This window comes from Aulonocara stuartgranti, assembly GCF_965226115.1.
Source record: "Aulonocara stuartgranti genome assembly, chromosome: 14".
Lineage (NCBI taxonomy): Eukaryota > Metazoa > Chordata > Actinopteri > Cichliformes > Cichlidae > Aulonocara > Aulonocara stuartgranti.
This window is the reverse complement of record NC_138950.1, coordinates 33,730,117-33,749,944: the sequence shown is the minus strand read 5'-3', so window position 1 is coordinate 33,749,944 and position 19,828 is coordinate 33,730,117. Positions and strand designations below refer to the sequence as shown.

Sequence of the window (19,828 nt, the reverse complement as noted above, 5' to 3'; positions counted from 1 at the left end):
TTCGAACAAAAAGATCTGAATTAGAATGACAAGAATGGAATTTGAATGAAAACAGAGGAAGTTGAATGAAAACAACAGAATTAGAATGACAAGAACAGAATTTGAATGAAAACAACAGAATTTGAATGAAAACAACAGAATTTGAATGAAAACAACAGAATTTGAATGAAAACAACAGAAATAGAATGAAAACAACATAATTTGAATGAAAACAACAGAATTTGAATGAAAACAACAGAATTTGAATGAAAACAACAGAAATAGAATGAAAACAACACAATTTGAATGAAAACAACAGAATTAGAATGACAAGAATGGAATTTGAATGAAAAGAACTGGATTAGAAGGAAAACAACGGATTTCGAACAAAAAGATCTGAATTAGAATGAAAAGAACTGAATTAGAATGACAAGAATGGAATTTGAATGAAAACACAGGAAGTTGAAAGAAAACAACAAAATTTGAATGAAAACAACAGAATTATAATGAAAAGAACATAATTTGAAAGAAAACAACAGAATTAGAATGACAAGAACAGAATTTGAATGAAAACAACAGAAATAGAATGAAAACCACATAATTTGAATGAAAACAACAGAATTAGAATGACAAGAATGGAATTTGAATGAAAAGAACTGGATTAGAAGGAAAACAACGGATTTCGAACAAAAAGATCTGAATTAGAATGAAAAGAACTGAATTAGAATGACAAGAATGGAATTTGAATGAAAAAAACAGAATTATAATGAAAACAACAGAATTTGAAAGAAAACAACAGAATTAGAATGACAAGAACAGAATTTGAATGAAAACAACAGAAATAGAATGAAAACAACATAATTTGAATGAAAACAACAGAATTAGAATGACAACAACGGAATTTGAATGAAAAGAACTGGATTAGAAGGAAAACAACGGATTTTGAGCGAAAACAACAGAATTAGAATGACAAGAACGGAATTATAATGAAAACACAGGAATTTGAATGAAAACAACAGAATTAGAATGAAAACAACAGAATTAGAATGTAAAGAACTGAATTAGAATGAAAACAACTGAATTAAAAGGAAAACAACAGAATTTGAAAGAAAACAACAGAATTCGAATGACAAGAATGGAATTTGAATGAAAACAACAGAATTAGAGTGGAGACATGGCGGGGGAGGATGCTGGACAGACCCGGTGCACCTAAACGCGTAGTGAGGGTGTGCTGGGAACGTCTAGCAGAGGCCCCAGTCCGCGAGATCTTCTTTTTTTTTTTTCTTCTTTTTTTTTTGTGTCCCGTTTGGATCTTTAGCCATCAGAATTGTTGTCTTAAGGCCAAGATGCCATTTATTTTACCAAGTGGATCATCATGGCCTTGCCATATTGGTCCATTTGATTGACCTTTATTATAATTATGAATTTATTTTATTTTCAGTTGCTACAAACGGGACAGACATGACTGGGGGATAGGACAGGGAGAAAGAATGAAAGAAAGAGAGGGAGAGAAAGAAAATCAAAGGGGAGAAGAGACGGTGAGAAGGGGGGGAAGAAAGAAAGAAAAAAACAAAACAAAAAAAACAAAACACCTGGGTCACCTGTATGGAGAAAAAAACAGAAGAGAAAGCAAACAACAAAGAGCAACATAATAAAAAAAACAGCACCATCACAATAAACTAGCTAGCAGTAAATATCAGTAGATACTAAGTAATAAACGATATTGTGCAGCACGCAAGATAGACAGCGCACAATGTGCTTTGAGGCAACAGAATTAGAATGACAAGAATGGAATTTGAAAGAAAACAACAGAATTAGAAAGAAAACAACAGAATTAGAATGAAAAGAACGGAATTTGAATGAAAACACAGGAATTGGAATGAAAACAACCAATTCGGGCTTGGTTAGCCTGTGGGACTCCGGAGGCAGCCGACAGGTATCGACAGGCCAAGCAGAATGCGGCTCGGGTAGTGGCTGAAGCAAAAACTCGGGTGTGGGAGGAATTCGGAGAGACCATGGAAAAAGACTTTTGGACACAGTCGAATGCCTTCTCCAAGTCCACAAAACACATGTAGACTGGTTGGGCAAACTCCCATGCGCCCTCAAGTATCCTTGAGAGGATAAAGAGCTGGTCCAGTGTTCCGCGACCAGGACGAAAACCGCATTGTTCCTCCTGTATCCGAGGTTCGACTAGCGGACGAACTCTCCTTTCCAACACCCTGGCATAGACTTTCCCAGGGAGGCTGAGGAGTGTGATCTCCCTGTAGTTGGAACACACCCTCCGGTCTCCCTTCTTAAAGATGGGGACCACCACCCCAGTCTGCCAGTCCAGGGGTACTGCCCCTGATCTCCACGCAACATTGTAGAGGCGTGTCAACCAGGACAGCCCTACAATGTCCAGAGCCTTCAGGAACTCGGGGCGGACCTCATCAACACCAGGGGATCTGCCACCAAGGAGTTGTTTAACTGCCTCAGTGACCTTGCCCCCGGAAATTGGCGGGTCATTCCCCTCATCCCCAGACTCTTCTTCCTCCTCGGAAGACATGTCAGTGGGATTAAGGAGGTCCTCGAAGTATTCCTTCCACCGCCTGACAATTTTCTCAGTCGACGTCAGCAGCGCTCCGCCAGCACTATACACAGTGCAGGTAGAGCACCGCTTTCCCCTCCTGAGACGCCTGACGGTTTGCCAGAATCTCTTGCAAGAGCTTGGTTCACATTGCCGGCAATAAGTCGGACTTGTTCCCGGAGGGTGATGGGCTCCGCCAGGGCTGCCCTTTGTCACCGGTTCTGTTCATAATTTTTATGGACAGGATTTCTAGGCGCAGTCAAGTGGCGGAGTGGGCTTTCACTTTGGTGGCCTCAGAATCTCATCTCTGCTTTTTGCAGATGATGTGGTTCTGTTGGCTTCATCGGGTCTCCAGCTCGCACCGGAACGGTTTGCAGCCGAGTGTGAAGCAGCGGGAATGAGGATCAGCACCTCCAAATCTGAGGCCATGGTTCTCAGTCGGAAAACGGTGGAGTGCTCACTCCGGGTCAGGGATGAGTTCCTGCCCCAAGTGGAGGAGTTCAAGTATCTCGGGGACTTGTTCGCGAGTGATGGGAGCCAGAGATCGACAGACGGATTGGGGCTGCAGCTGCAGTAATGCAGACGCTGCACCGGTCCGTCGTGGTGAAGAGGGAGCTGAGTGTAAAAGCGAAGCTCTCAATTTACCGGTTGATCTACGTCCCTACCCTCACCTATGGCCACGAGCTGTGGGTAGTGACCGAAAGAAAGAGATCGCAGATACAAGCGGCAGAAATGAGCTTCCTCCGAAGGGTGGCTGGCCTCTCCCTTAGAGATAGGGTGAGAAGTTCGGCCATCCGGGAGGGGCTCAGAGTAGAGCTGCTGCTGCTCCACATCGAAAGGAGCCAGCTAAGGTGGTTCGGGCATCTGACAAAGATGCCTCCTGGGTGAGGTGTTCCGGGCATGTCCCACCGGGAGGAGGCCCCGGGGCAGACCCAGGACATGCTGGAGAGATTATATCTCTCGGCTGGCCTGGGAACGCCTTGGTGTTCCCCCGGATAAGCTGGAGGAGGTGGCTGGGGAGAGGGAGGTCTGGGCCTCCCCCGCGACCCGGCCTCGGATAAAGTGGATGGATGGATAGAATGAAAACAACAGAATCAGAATGAAAAGAACTGAATTAGAATGACAAGAACTGAATTACAATGAAAAGAACAGAATTTGAATGAAAAAAACAACATTTGAATGAAAAAACAGAATTAGAATGACAAGAATGGAATTTGAATGAAAATAACAAAATTTGAATGAAAACAACAGGATTAGAAGGTAAACAACGGATTTCGAACGAAAATAACAAAATTAGAATGACAAGAACGGAATTTGAATGAAAACAATAGAATTAGAATGAAAACAATAGAATTAGAATGAGAAAAACAGAATTAGAATGACAAGAATGGAATTTGAATGAAAACACCGGAAGTTGAAAGAAAACAAAAAATTTGAATGAAAACAACGGAAGTTGAAAGAGAACAACAGAATTTGAATGAAAAGAACTGGATTAGAATGAAAACAACAGAATTATAATGAATAGAACTGAATTAGAATAAAAAGAACAAAATTTGAATGAAAAAACAGTATTACAATAAAGAAAACAGAACTTGAATGAGAACAACAGAATTAGAGTGACAAGAAAGGAATTTGAATGAAAACACCGGAAGTTGAAAGAAAACCGCAGGAATTTGAATGAAAACAACAGAATTAGAATGAAAACAACAGAATTAAATCAAATCAAATCAAATCAAATCACTTTTATTGTCACATCACATGTGCAGGTACATTGGTACAGCACATGTGAGTGAAATTCTTGTGTGCGAGCTTCACAAGCAACAGAGTTGTGCATTAGAATTAGAATGTAAAGAACTAAATTAGAATGAAAAGAACTGAATCAGAAGGAAAACAACAGAATTTGAAAGAAAACCTCAGAATTTGAATGACAAGAACGGAATTTAAATGAAAACAACAGAATTAGAATGAAAACAACAGAATTAGAATGTAAAGAACTGAATTAGAATGAAAAGAATTGAATTAGAATGAAAGCAACAGAATTTGAAAGAAAACCACAGAATTCGAATGACAAGAACGGAATTCGAATGAAAACACCGGAAGTTGAATGAAAACAACAAAATTTGCATGAAAACCACAGAATTAGAATGACAAGAACGGAATTTGAATAAAAACAACAGAATTCGAATGAAAACCACAGAAATTGAAAGAAAACAACAGAATTTAAATGAAAAGAACTGGATTAGTTGGAAAACAACGGATTTCGAACAAAAACAACAGAATTAGGATGACAAGAACGGAATTTGAATGAAAAGAACAGAATTCGAATGACAATAACGGAATTTGAATGAAAACAACAGAATCAGAATGAAAAGAACTGGATTAGAAGGAAAACAACGGATTTCGAACGAAAAATACAGAGTTAGAATGACAAGAACGGAATTTGAATGAAAACAAAGGAATTTGAAAGAAAACAACAAAATTTGAATGAAAACAACAGAATTAGAATGAAAACAACAGAATTTGAAAGAAAAAAACAGAATTTCAACGAAAACTCAGGAATTTGAATGAAAACAATAGAATTAGAATGAAAACCACAGAATTAGAATGAAAAGATCTGAATTAGAATGAAAACAGGAAAATTTGAAAGAAAACGACAAAATTTGAATGAAAACAACAGAAATAGAATAAAAACAAGATAATTTGAATGAAAACAACAGAATTAGAATGACAAGAACGGAATTTGAATGAAAACACAGGAATTTGAATGAAAACAACAGATATAGAATGTAAGGAACTGAATTAGAATGAAAAGAACTGAATTAGAAGGAAAACAACAGAATTTGAAAGAAAACAACAGAATTAGAATGAAAAGAACAGAATAAGAATGAAAAGAACAAAATTTGAATGAAAAAACAGTATTAGAATGAAGAGAACAGAATTTGAATGAGAACAACAGAATTAGAATGACAAGAATGGAATTTGGATGAAAACACTGGAAGTTGAAAGAAAACACAGGAATTAGAATGTAAAGAACTGAATTAGAATGAAAAGAACTGAATTAGAATGAAAGCAACAGAATTTGAAAGAAAACCACAGAATTCGAATGACAAGAACGGAATTTCAATGAAAACACCGGAAGTTGAATGAAAACAACAAAATTTGCATGAAAACAACAGTATTAGAATGACAAGATCTGAATTTGAATGAAAACAACAGAAATAAAGTGAAAACAACAGAATTTGAATGAAAAGAACTGAATTAGAATGAAAACAAGAAAATTTGAAAGAAGACGACAAAATTTGAATGAAAACAACAGAAATAGAATAAAAACAAGATAATTTGAATGAAAACAACAGAATTAGATTGAAAACAACAGAATTAGAATGTAAAGAACTGAATTAGAATGAAAAGAATTGAATTAGAATGAAAGCACCAGAATTTGAAAGAAAACCACAGAATTCGAATGACAAGAACGGAATTTGAATGAAAACACCGGAAGTTGAATGAAAACAACAAAATTTGCATGAAAACCACAGAATTAGAATGACAAGAACGGAATTTGAACGAAAACAACAGAATTAGAATGAAAACCACGGAAATTGAAAGAAAACAACAGAATTTAAATGAAAAGAACTGGATTAGTTGGAAAACAATGGATTTCGAACAAAAACAACAGAATTAGGATGACAAGAACGGAATTTGAATGAAAAGAACAGAATTAGAATGACAAGAACGGAATTTGAATGAAAACAACAGAATCAGAATGAAAAGAACTGGATTAGAAGGAAAACAACGGATTTCGAACGAAAAATACAGAGTTAGAATGACAAGAACGGAATTTGAATGAAAACAACAAAATTTGAATGAAAACAACAGAATTTGAAAGAAAACAACAGAATTAGAATGAAAAGAACTGAATTAGAATGAAAACAGGAAAATTTGAAAGAAAACGACGAAATTTGAATGAAAACAACAGAAATAGAATAAAAACAAGATAATTTGAATGAAAACAACAGAATTAGAATGACAAGAACGGAATTTGAATAAAAACAACAGAATTCGAATGAAAACCACAGAAATTGAAAGAAAACAACAGAATTTAAATGAAAAGAACTGGATTAGTTGGAAAACAACGGATTTCGAACAAAAACAACAGAATTAGGATGACAAGAACGGAATTTGAATGAAAAGAACAGAATTCGAATGACAATAACGGAATTTGAATGAAAACAACAGAATCAGAATGAAAAGAACTGGATTAGAAGGAAAACAACGGATTTCGAACGAAAAATACAGAGTTAGAATGACAAGAACGGAATTTGAATGAAAACAAAGGAATTTGAAAGAAAACAACAAAATTTGAATGAAAACAACAGAATTAGAATGAAAACAACAGAATTTGAAAGAAAAAAACTGAATTTCAACGAAAACTCAGGAATTTGAATGAAAACAATAGAATTAGAATGAAAACCACAGAATTAGAATGAAAAGATCTGAATTAGAATGAAAACAGGAAAATTTGAAAGAAAACGACAAAATTTGAATGAAAACAACAGAAATAGAATAAAAACAAGATAATTTGAATGAAAACAACAGAATTAGAATGACAAGAACGGAATTAGAATGTAAAGAACTGAATTAGAATGAAAGCAACAGAATTTGAAAGAAAACCACAGAATTCGAATGACAAGAACGGAATTTGAATGAAAACACCGGAAGTTGAATGAAAACAACAAAATTTGCATGAAAACCACAGAATTAGAATGACAAGAACGGAATTTTAACGAAAACAACAGAATTAGAATGAAAACCACGGAAATTGAAAGAAAACAACAGAATTTAAAAGAAAAGAACTGGATTAGTTGGAAAACAATGGATTTCGAACAAAAACAACAGAATTAGGATGACAAGAACGGAATTTGAATGAAAAGTACAGAATTAGAATGACAAGAACGGAATTTGAATGAAAACAACAGAATCAGAATGAAAAGAACTGGATTAGAAGGAAAACAACGGATTTCGAACGAAAAATACAGAGTTAGAATGACAAGAACGGAATTTGAATGAAAACAAAGGAATTTGAAAGAAAACAACAAAATTTGAATGAAAACAACAGAATTTGAAAGAAAACAACAGAATTAGAATGAAAAGAACTGAATTAAAATGAAAACAGGAAAATTTGAAAGAAAACGACGAAATTTGAATGAAAACAACAGAAATAGAATAAAAACAAGATAATTTGAATGAAAACAACAGAATTAGAATGACAAGAACGGAATTTGAATAAAAACAACAGAATTCGAATGAAAACACAGGAATTTGAATGAAAACAACAGATATAGAATGTAAGGAACTGAATTAGAATGAAAAGAACTGAATTAGAAGGAAAACAACAGAATTTGAAAGAAAACCACAGAATTCGAATGAGAACAACAGAATTAGAATGAAAAGAACAGAATAAGAATGAAAAGAACAAAATTTGAATGAAAAAACAGTATTAGAATGAAGAGAACAGAATTTGAATGAGAACAACAGAATTAGAATGACAAGAATGGAATTTGGATGAAAACACTGGAAGTTGAAAGAAAACACAGGAATTAGAATGTAAAGAACTGAATTAGAATGAAAAGAACTGAATTAGAATGAAAGCAACAGAATTTGAAAGAAAACCACAGAATTCGAATGACAAGAACGGAATTTCAATGAAAACACCGGAAGTTGAATGAAAACAACAAAATTTGCATGAAAACAACAGTATTAGAATGACAAGATCTGAATTTGAATGAAAACAACAGAAATAAAGTGAAAACAACAGAATTTGAATGAAAAGAACTGAATTAGAATGAAAACAAGAAAATTTGAAAGAAGACGACAAAATTTGAATGAAAACAACAGAATTAGAATGACAAGAACGGAATTTGAATGAAAACAACAGATATAGAATGAAAACAACAGAATTAGAATGAAAACAAAATTTGAATTAAAAAAACAGGATTAGAATGAAGAGAAAGAATTTGAATGAGAACAACAGAATTTGAATGAAAAGAACTGGATTAGAAGGAAAACAACGGTTTTTGATCGAAAACAATACGCCCATCGGCAGGGAGAAGTGGTTGGCTTATCAGAGTCGGTGGTTGGCTCTATTTTGGAAAAGGATGTGATGCCCTCCGAGGAGGAGGCGGGTTCTGATGCCAAGTGTCCTGATTCGTGATTTGATGAAAGAGACATAGGACTGAAGGTCCATTGTGTGTCAAAACAATGATTTTATTAAAACACATATATGTGGGAAGATGAGCTCTGCAAAACATCAGCCTCGATCTTCTTCGAACAATAAATGGGGTGTCATATATGTAACATCAGGGTATCAGAAAATATAACGCCCCCTTGTGCATCCAAGCAGATAAAAACATATGCATGTTCCAGTAATTCTGTCTTAGGACATATTCTAAAAAAGAACAGTTCCTTCCTCTGTTCCTCCGCCACCCGCCAGATGCTTCCTGTTATTCCACTTTCTGCGCTTCAGAACAGAACATGAGCATGCCGTTTACAAGCAAAACAAGTCTATATACAGTGCATGTGTGCAGGCAGCCCATGTGTCTGTGTTTTAACCTCAGTACATGACCTCACTCAACAAAGACATTTTAGAAGTATACTTCCTGACTCCGTTTGAGTCATCTGTTACCAGGCAAACTTCAATGCAGAAGGCTGCTGAATGCACACAGGCCTTTAATATGTGGTAAATTGTACTGTAAGCATGTAGGCAACCTTTCAATAGCTGTACTTTGCTCCATTGATCAGCCAGACGTAGCGCTGCCCGTAGCTTCAAACCATTACAGTTTTTTACAGACGCTAGGACACATTTCTCAATACTTAGGTCACTTTTGCAAAACTCCTCCCACAGTGAGCACAACAGAAGTCTATGTGGGCTAAACTGAGGATCAGTTATCATTGTTTTGGCACAAAATGCATTCAATGACTACATCTCTCAAATTTCATGAATTATTTTCTCAGTCAGACACAACAACTGCCAAAAATCTTTGTACGTACAGGACATTTTGCATGTACTTTGTTAGATTATTCTGTTATTATATGTTACCTTATATATGTAATCAAAATAGTTGAATTATGTTAACTGCTGTAGATCATATTATACCCTTTAACATAGAGTGTGTGATCAGTATGTAGTCTTAGTTTGCATTATACTTCTGACCTAAAAGAGTGTGAAAATCATTAGATCTATTGGATTGACCTGTATTACTCGACACCAGAGGTGGGACCAAGTCATTGTTTTGCAAGTCTCAAGTAAGTCTCAAGTCTTTATCCTCAAGTCTCAAGTGAAGTCTCAAGTAATGTCAGGCAAGTCAGAGTCGAGTCTCAAGTCACTGGTGTAAAAGTCCGAGTCAAGTCACAAGTCTGAAATTTTGAATTTCAAGTCCTTTCGAGTCGTTAAAAAAAACGAAAAAAAGCATGTTGCAGTTATATGCTAAATGTAAATATTAGACCATGTAATTTTTAAATCTGTGTTTTTCTCAACACATGACAAAATAGTGAACTTAGAAAATATACACAAATTGTGAAATTGCACCTCTTTAAAATGCAGCTCAATTAAACCTAGCTCCAAGAATAATTTTCACCGACAGTTCTGAGATAAGCTGCATGTTATTCTTGGATGCGGTTGTAGGACCGGCTTTAAAATCGCATGACAAAAATATCATACATAAATAAATGATATTTTTTTTAAAAAAAATCATTAAAAAAAAAAAACTGCATCACCAACGTAGCCTGGACAACATTTGCTAGTTAGATGAAGTCAGCTATCTCATCGTAGCATATTTATATGCATATTTATAATCATACGGTTCTTGGAGTGAGTGCATACACTCGTGAAGTTTAGTAACTTCAGGTCACTGCAACAAGCCCAGGTACAGTTTACCGACGGATGGGTACAGGACCTTGAAATGCACCGTGTAGAACGAAAGACCATCGTACGTATCATAAGTTTACCAGTCTCACAAATCGTCATCATAAATACACATTCGTTAACCGTTTATTAATAGGACCTTTGAGCTCAACGGTAATTAATTAGCAGTGGAAATAATTTCTGGTACCCATCACAGAAATGTAGCAGTGACAATAATATTGTATGCTGTAATCGTACTGGGCAATTAGTGATACAAAAACCTGTTTTATCCTGTGAATAAAAGTATATGTTTTTGTCAGTGTACCATAATAACAGAAGCGAAACGCAATATTGTGTCAGGACAATTCACTATTTATGCACAATAAACACAGGAGCATAGCGCGACAATTTCTGTTCAGCGCCAGACTTGCTTGTAACCTATATCACCAATTATGTTAAGAAAAATGACGCATTAACTACAACAGCAGACTGACCTTCGCGTAAATGCTTGGAGCAGACTAACCTGTGAGCTGGAGTGTTCTGGGACGTTATATTTGATCTTTGAATGGCTGCAATCCAGGCCATCCGTCGCGTCTTTGTTACTTCGGAAACATGGCTCGAACAATTTCTCCTCAATGACGTAATCCGATAACAACTGATCTCTTTACCCGTCGGCTTCCCGTGGCTGTCATGCGACCGGCTATTTGCAGTTAATAATACAACAGCTTCTTGACATTTTTGTGTTTCTTTTTATCGCTGTGTGACTGATTTTAATTGAAAGCCTGCGTGCGCTAGTACCGCTTGCCACGAGTTCCCAGAATCCTTTGCGGTTCTACCCGTGAATGACGTCACATTTTCAATCTCTATATAATATGCATGTTAAATTTTATATTTGGGGTAAAATATCAAGTCTTTTCAAGTAAACCGGTTCAAGTCCAATTCAAGTCCCAAGTCATTGGTGTAAAAGTCCAAGTCAAGTCACAAGTCTTAGAACATTTTTTCAAGTCAAGTCTAAAGTCATAAAATTAATGACTCGAGTCTGACTCGAGTCCAAGTCATGTGACTCGAGTCCACACCTCTGCTCGACACTGTTGAATGTATTACAGTTTCTTGACATTTCATACTGCTGAATCATGAAGAGAATGTTGTGTGCAGAGGACCTTGTCCAGATAATAGAAGAAACAGACCACATTCCTTTGGTGAAGAGCAGAGAGAGAGCCGAGGTCATAACTTAGGCGCTGTAACAGAGAAAGAATGTGATGTTTTGGCTTTTACGACTAGCTGGGGGCCACTAGAGACTGTAAAAAGCTGAGCAACCCGTCACCATTTTGAGACATGTGCCTGACCCTCTGGTAGCATCTCTCCCGTCCGGACGTTGTAATGCTCTGACTGTTGAATTGTATGGAAATAAATGATTGTTGATTGAGCATTTATACACCGAGTATTGTCCTTCCTTCAGCCCAAAGATTCAAAGAATTGGGAGATTTCAACAACTTACATACTGTTTTCAAAACTGTTTAACTTATGGTCAAACCAATAACATAATGCAAAACTGAATAAGACAGCAAAATTCAACAGCAATATTTTATTGAAACATATTTTAAATCTAAAAATGCAGTTTAACCAGCCACAGCTGATTCTCATTGTAGATGAACATCTACACAGGTGTTACTCCTTCAATTTCATTACAAAAGGAGACAACTGCTGAATAGGTTTGTTTTGTGATGTAAACATGGACCCAGCCAGAAATGGAGAAGTGGCTGAAGGAGGAAGAAGAGTGGCTGGGAGGGGGCGAGGAATACGTATGCGTGGTGGAAGAAGAATAAGAGGAAGATCAAGAGCTGTAGTCTCAGATGAGATCAGAGCTACTGTAATTGATCATGTAGTAAATCATGGTCACTCAATGAGAGAGGCTGGTCAGAGAGTGCAGCCAAATCTGCAACGTTCTACAGTGGCATCTATTGTTAGAGTTTTCCGGCAAACCAACAGGTAACTTGTATTCTGCAGGGGCATTTGCACATTTCAGAAGTAAATAAGCTTTTGTGTAATTGTTGTTGCATTTCTGCTTGGGACTCAACGGTTACCTCACACAGGAGGGAGAGGACAGATGTTCACTGATGTGCAGGAAACTGCCATTGTTGATATGGTCATCAGAAACAATGGGATAAAACTCACTGAAATTAGACACAGAGTCTTGGCAGACAACGTTACTTTCGCAAATATTCACAGTGTAAGCATAACAACAATTTCTAGAGTCCTGAAAAAACATCAGGTCAGGATGAAACAGTTGTACACTGTGCCTTTTGAGAGGAACTCTGAACATGTCAAGCAACTCAGGAACCAGTATGTCCAGGTAAGATCACAATAAAATACAGATCTGTTTTTGAACAAAACCAAACACACACAAAGACAACTTTTACAAATTTACTACTGTAACAGCTTATATTGCCTTGTGGATTTATGTTAGAGAGTCATGGAGATTGAAGGCAGGCAAACGCACCACATTTTCATCTTTGTGGATGAGGCAGGTTTCAACTTGGCCAAAGCACGGCGACGAGGGAGGAATGTGATTGGGAAGAGAGCTACAGTGAATGTCCCGGGCCAGAGGGGGTGCCAACATCACAATGTGCGCAGCAATATCCACTGATGGACTGCTGTTACACAGACCACTAATTGGGCCATACAACACTGAACGGCTCCTTGCGTTCCTGCATGATCTCTATGGAAGGGTTGTGCTAGGTGAGGAAAGGGATGCGGAGAGAAGGAATCAGCCAACATTTATAATTGTATGGGACAATGTGGCATTTCATCACTCCCGTGCAGTCACCGAGTGGTTTGCAGCCCATCCCAGAATGGAGTTTCTTTTCCTCCCACCTCACTCTCCATTCCTCAACCCCATAGAGGAATTCTTTTCCTCATGGCGGTGGAAGGTTTACGACCATCATCCACATGATCAAATGTCCCTCCTGGATGCAATGAATGCTGGATGCCTGGCGATATCAGCAGAAGATTGCCAGGGATGGATCAGGCATGCCAGAAGATTCTTTCCTAGGTGTATTGCCCTAGATGACATAAGATGTGATGTGGATGAGAACCTGTGGCCAAATGGAGAAGACCGAGTAGATTAGCATTACTATTGTATGTGTATCAGTGGATGGTGTGTATACAAATTCTTGCATTTTGGGATTACTTAGTGCAAAAAAATAAAAATACATAAACAAATATTACAGTTTTTTCTGAATGCTTAAACCCTAACTGTGATTCCTGTAGCACAATTCCTAAAACTATTCAGACTTATAGCAAAACCACTCACTGAGTTTGCAAAACTAAAAGCACAAAAACTGCTTTGCACTCAGTTTGCAATTTTGTAACACACACTTTGCAAAACTGTAGGCACAATTCACTGCACAACACTCAATTATCAAATTTCCAACACACTCCTAGCAAAAGTATACACATGTATGGCTATCATTAACACTAATTTGCCAACTGTCTGGCACACTTTCACATGTGAAAACTTTTTTAGATAATTAGTTCACTTTGCAATCAGCCTAAGCACTATAATACAGGTAAGCTGTGTGTGCGGAGTACAATGGAGGGAGCAGAAAGAGTGAGAAGTAGAGGAGGCCGAGGAAGAGGACGTGGAGGTGAAGAAGTAGGATGAAGAGGACGACAAGGACAAGGAGGAGCAAGAGGAAGACGAGGAGGGGGGAGAGGAAGATGAGGAGGGGGGATAGGAAGGGTAGGAAGAGTAAGAAATAGAATTGCTGATGACATCAGAGCTACAATAGTGGACCATGTAATCAACCGTGGAATGACCCTGAGGGAAGCTGGCCAACGGGTTCAGCCTAACTCGAGCCGCTACACTGTAGCAAGCATCATAAGGACATTTTGAGAATCGGTTAGTACAGTCACTTCGCACAAAGATTTGTAGCACTGCCATATGCCAATGAGAAACACACCAATACCATTGATGTAAAAATACTGAAATTGTTACTTTACAGAATTGCTAGATGACCAGATGCTGGGGGCAGAGGAAGCATGTTCACTGCAGACCAAGTAACCCATATAGTCATTATGGCGATTGCAAATAATCCTATACTTGGAAATAAACACTTGTGTTTGTTTTGATGTGTTTGAATAAACACCAGTACTTGAAGTTTGGATCCCTCTATGCTTATGGATCTATGACAGAAGTATGAGCTCAAACTGACATAGCCTACCTTGTGCACAGAGAAAGCAAAAGCCAGATGTGTTTTGTATTCATACCATCAGTGTGCAGTTGGCGCATTGTGTGCTTAGTAGATGATGGCTTGTGTGTACTGTTTGATATGGAAACACCATTTTTACGAAGGTGTGAAGAGTTAATCTAGCTGTGTTTGCTTTTGCAAGAGAACTACAATGTTTTGATGATTGGGTGACAGGTTTTCTTATTTGTGTGAAGAGTTTTGCAAAATTAGCAAATAGTTACAAAAAATGTGCTTAAGCAATCAGAAAAAACTGTAACGAATTCTGCATGATGTCTGATTCATTCCAGTAACATATATTGAAATTATAAACAGATGTGTCCTTGTTTTACACAAGAAAACACTGTGTAATGCTACATGTTGTTAATGTTTTTTAGGTCATTGTTTTGTGGGTGACAAAGTGTGTTTGTCGGCTGTCAACCTTTGCTAGTGTTCTGGAAGAATGAGTTTATTTGAGACCTGAATAAAGTGTTTTGGTAGTTGTAGTGCATTTTGAATGTGAAATGAACTGCTTTGCCAAGCTGAAGGTCAGTTAGTACAATTGTGTGAAGAGTTTTGCAAAAGTGACCTAAGTATTGAGAAATGTGTCCTAGCGGCTGTAAAAAAAAACTGTAACTGTTCACACCTTCGTAAAAATGGTGTTTTCGTATCAAACAGTACACACAAGCCATCATCTACTAAGCACATGCGCCAACTGCACACTGATGGTATGAATACAAAACACATCTGGCTTTTGCTTTCTCTGTGTACAGATGTCAATTTGAGGTCACACTTTTGCCATAGTGTCATGTAAACATACAAGGATCCAAACTTCAAGTATTGGTGTTTATTCACACTCATCAAAACCAAGACAAAGTCAGAACACAAAATATGAATTTCACAAAAAAAAGGGAAAAAAAAAGACAATCAGCCTATATCATGTCGTCTTTCTGGGTCCGGCCACAAAATTTCGTCCACATCGCATGCGATATCCTCCAGTCCAAGGCACCGGGGAAAATATCTCCTTGAATGCCGTATCCAGGCCTGACATGATGCCTGGTCAATATCTCCACATGCCTCCTCCATTGCCTGTAAAAGGGCTACCTGTTGATGAGGATGATGGTCGTACACTTTCCAGCGCCAGGCAGAGAAGAACTCCTCGATGGGATTTAAGAATGGAGAGTATGGAGGGAGGTTGAGTGCCATGAAGGATGGGTGGTCTGTAAACCAGTTGCGGACCAAAACAGCCCTATGGAAACTAACATTGTCCTATGGTTGCATGATGGTGAACAACACCATTTTGGCTTATAGCTGCACACATGGTTATGTTACCACCACGTTGTCCTGGGACATTGATGATGGCACGGTGTCCAATAATGTTCCTGCCACGTCTCCTGGTTTTACTGAGGTTAAAACCGGCCTCATCTACAAAAAGTAGCTCATGTCCCATTGCATCTGCTTCTAGTTCCATCACTCTCTGGACAAGACAAAACAAATGCAACACATCAGGCCCATGCACAGCACTACAGTATGCACTTCCAAATTCAGAACCAATGACACTAGCTTACCTGCACATAGTCATATCGCAGTTGCTTTACACGTTCTGTGTTTCTCTCGAAGGGAACTCTGTAAATTTGCTTCATTCTTATTCTGTGGCGCGCAAGTACACGACTTAGTGTAGAAATGCTTGCACTGTGTATATTTTGAAAGATGGTGTCATCATCCATTATGCGCTGCTGTATTTCACGCAGTCTTATTGCATTATTGGCAATCACCATGTTCACTATATGGGTCTCTTGCTCTGGAGTGAACATTCTGCCTCTGCCCCCAACATCTGGACGTCTAGCAATTCTGTAAAGTAACAATTTCAGTATTTTTGCATGTATGGTACTGTTGTGTTTCCCATTAGAGTATGGCAGTGCTACAAAGTACTTACCGATTCTCATTTCGAAATGTCCTAATGATGCTTGCCACAGTGTAGCGGCTCAGTTTAGGCTGAACACGTTGGCCAGCTTCCCTCAGGGTCATCCCATGGTTGATGACATGGTCCACTACTGTAGCTCTGGTGTCATCAGTTATTCTGTTTCTTACTCTTCTTACCCTTCCTCTTTCCCCTCCTCGTCCTCTTCTTGCTCCTCCACGTCCTCTTCCTCCAACTTCTTCACCTCCACGTCCTCTTCCTCCAACTTCTTCACCTCCACGTCCTCTCCCTCGGCCTCCTCTGATTCTCACTCTTCTCACTCTTACTGCTCCTTCCATTGTACTCCACATAGACAGCTTACCTGTGGCCTGTTTATAGTGCTTAGGCTGATTGCAAAGTGGACTAATTATCTAAAACAGTTTTCACATGTGAAAGTGTGCCAGACAGTTGGCAAATTAGTGTTAATGATAGCCATACATGTGTATACTTTTGCTAGGAGTGTGTTGGAAATTTGATAATTGGGTGTTGTGCAGTGAATTGTGCCTACAGTTTTGCAAAGTGTGTGTTACAAAATTGCAAACTGAGTGCAAAGCAGTTTTTGTGCTTTTAGTTTTGCAAACTCAGTGAGTGGTTTTGCTATAAGTCTGAATAGTTTTAGAAATTGTGCTACAGGAATCACAGTTAGGGTTTAAGCATTCAGAAAAAACTGTAGGAGCATTTGTCTGCCTTTTTTCTTTAGTATTCTCTCCTCCTGTTCTTGCTCTTAACCTTCCCTCTAATGAACCATCTTGTTGATTAGAGGGAAGTTTACCTGCAGAGAAGCAGAGAGTGGGTCTGCATCCATTCATCCAGGTCTGTCGTTAGCCTGTGAACCTGTGTGTCAAAGAGATTGCCATATGAGTTAAGATAGTCAAGTGTTGCACCTAACCCTAACCCTTTAATAAACGCTAAGCAGAATTGATATTGTCCTTGCAACATTGGAATTTCATAAATGGACAAATGGCTTGGCGTGCCAAAGAATAACGTCACAACAATGTGATTGGTCACTTGCAATGTTGATCCTGGAACAATATTTACTATGTTGTTCCAGGAACAACACCAACACGACGATATCAGATCATCCGTCAAGTGTTATCCATGGTTTTGGGAGGCCTGTCAGCTCATTTCTGCTTGCAACAACAGTGTCGATGCAGCACGCAGCAAGCTACCACGACTGTCAGGCCACAGGGAAATGTTTGACTTATCTCTTGTTTGTTTCGGTGTGTGGGTGTGTCTCCCTGGCCCTTTGGTTTTCTCTCTGAGGTCTTGTGCTAACAGCACAATGATTTTCACTCATGTTCCTTGCGTCCTCGATTTTTCCCAGTAGTTACCTGCATCTGCTTACCCGTTTACTATAGTCATCTTGATGTTCTAGCTGGCCTTGCCTTAGGAAACCATCCTCCTTGGAAACACACCTCGCCTGCCCACTCCACTTACCTCTGACCTCCTCACACCCATCCTACAAGAAACTTTTTAATTTATTTCTGTTTTGTTTTTTTGTTTCAGTGAAAGCCCTGAGCTAAGTCTCTGCTTTCCTTGTTTGTGAGTCTGGTAGTTCTTGCTGAAATTGGAACAACAAACTGTTGAAATTAAAGAATTACTCTTTTGCTAAAATTGAGGAACAAATCCTATTTCTCAGACTTACTCCTACATACTGCAAAGAGTAGGAGTAACCTTTAAGGACAACAATCCTGTGATTAATCACATATATGCTTCAAGCAGGAGCCAAATAAAGGAACTGAAGCTAATAATGTCATGTTGGCACATTTTTAGCTGAAAGCTGAACTCGTGAAACTACAGGCATAGAGTATGAAAAAAAGAAAAACATGAGCATTTACTTTCTAGCAGAGAGATTAAAAAACTGCAGGATGCTGTGTTTTTTGAGCTTTGCACATATTAAAAGTCAAGACATGCTTGCCTCTGCTGCTTCTGTTTTAGTTTGAACTATTTTTGCTTCCTTTTAAAAAAATCTCTACTTAAGGAAGTTTCCCTTTAGTGCTTACAGTGACACTTACCACACACAGGATTAACTGGGAATTAAGCCTCCAGCCAAACAGGGCTAAAATTCTTATGATAGGAAACTGGAACCATAGAGGACATTCACCAGAGCAGAGATCAAAAGGCTAGAACAAAAGATCCCCACATACAGCAACCACATGCAATCAATGACAAGCTTTCAAGATTGGGCTTCAAGCCCATGTGAAAGTGGAATGGATGAGCTACTGAGCGTGTTTTTTGTTTTGATGATGAAGATCTCTCAATACAGCTGAAAATTATGGGAGTTAGTGTAGTAACTCAGTTTTTTTTTTAAACTATTGTAACTACTGGCAACAAAATAGTATTTGGACAGAATCACATAAGAGTATTTTTGATAACTGATGTTATAGATGTTATAGACATGCAGCTTGTGGGGATAGGTTAATTGGATAATCCAAATTGCCACTAGGTGTGAATGAATGTGAGTGCGAATGGTTGTCTGTCCCTGTGTGTTGGCCCTGTGACAGACTGGCGACCTGTCCAGGGCGTACCCCGCCTCTCGCCCTATGACAGCTGGGATAGGCTCCAGCGCCCCCCGCGACCCTGAAAAGGATAAGCGGAAGCGAATGGATGGATGGATGGATGGATGGATGGATGTTATAGATTAGATGTAAATCATCTTGCAGCTGGCTAGATGCTACTATAAATAGCAAAGTAATAAAAACCTTCCATCAAGTTAAAAACCGAGGGCTAATAGCAGAGAACAGAAGGCACACAGGCCGAGAGACCAGCAGCAGATTGGGCCACATAATTGTGAGTAACATCAAGAAAAACAGGCCAGAAACAGCTCTAGAGATCACACTTCTCCGACCAGTAAGAACGTGTACAGAGGGAGTGTGAAAGCCATTCACAAGCTCAAAGAAAAAAATAAAAACATATCTAGGATTAAATTAGTTAACAGACAGTGAGTTTAAGAGATACATTTTTTCAGATGGGTCCAAATTCAGCCTACATGGATCTGATGGTAGAAAGTCCTGCCAGAGGGGAAAGAATTATGTCCAAGAGAATTTGGATGCAAATTTAAAGAAATCAGCCAAAAGATTATTAAAGCAATGGGAGTGGGTCTTTCAACGGGATAATGATCCAGAGAAGACAGCTAAATACTTACAGAATATTTTACAAGGAGAAAATTAAAGTGCCGGAATACCACTGGGCAAAAA

The 19,828-nt window shown here is 38.3% G+C and overlaps 1 long non-coding RNA gene across 1 annotated transcript; it reads right to left on the bottom strand.

The window, feature by feature from the left end:
- Positions 1–15,972: 15,972 nt before the first annotated feature.
- LOC309687368 lies at positions 15,973–16,717 on the bottom strand. The gene is made up of 3 exons (XR_014270726.1): positions 16,608–16,717; positions 16,240–16,522; positions 15,973–16,148 (listed from the first exon to the last, which is right to left on the bottom strand). It is a non-coding gene; the product is annotated as an uncharacterized lncRNA (long non-coding RNA).
- Between the last annotated feature and the right edge of the window lie 3,111 nt (positions 16,718–19,828).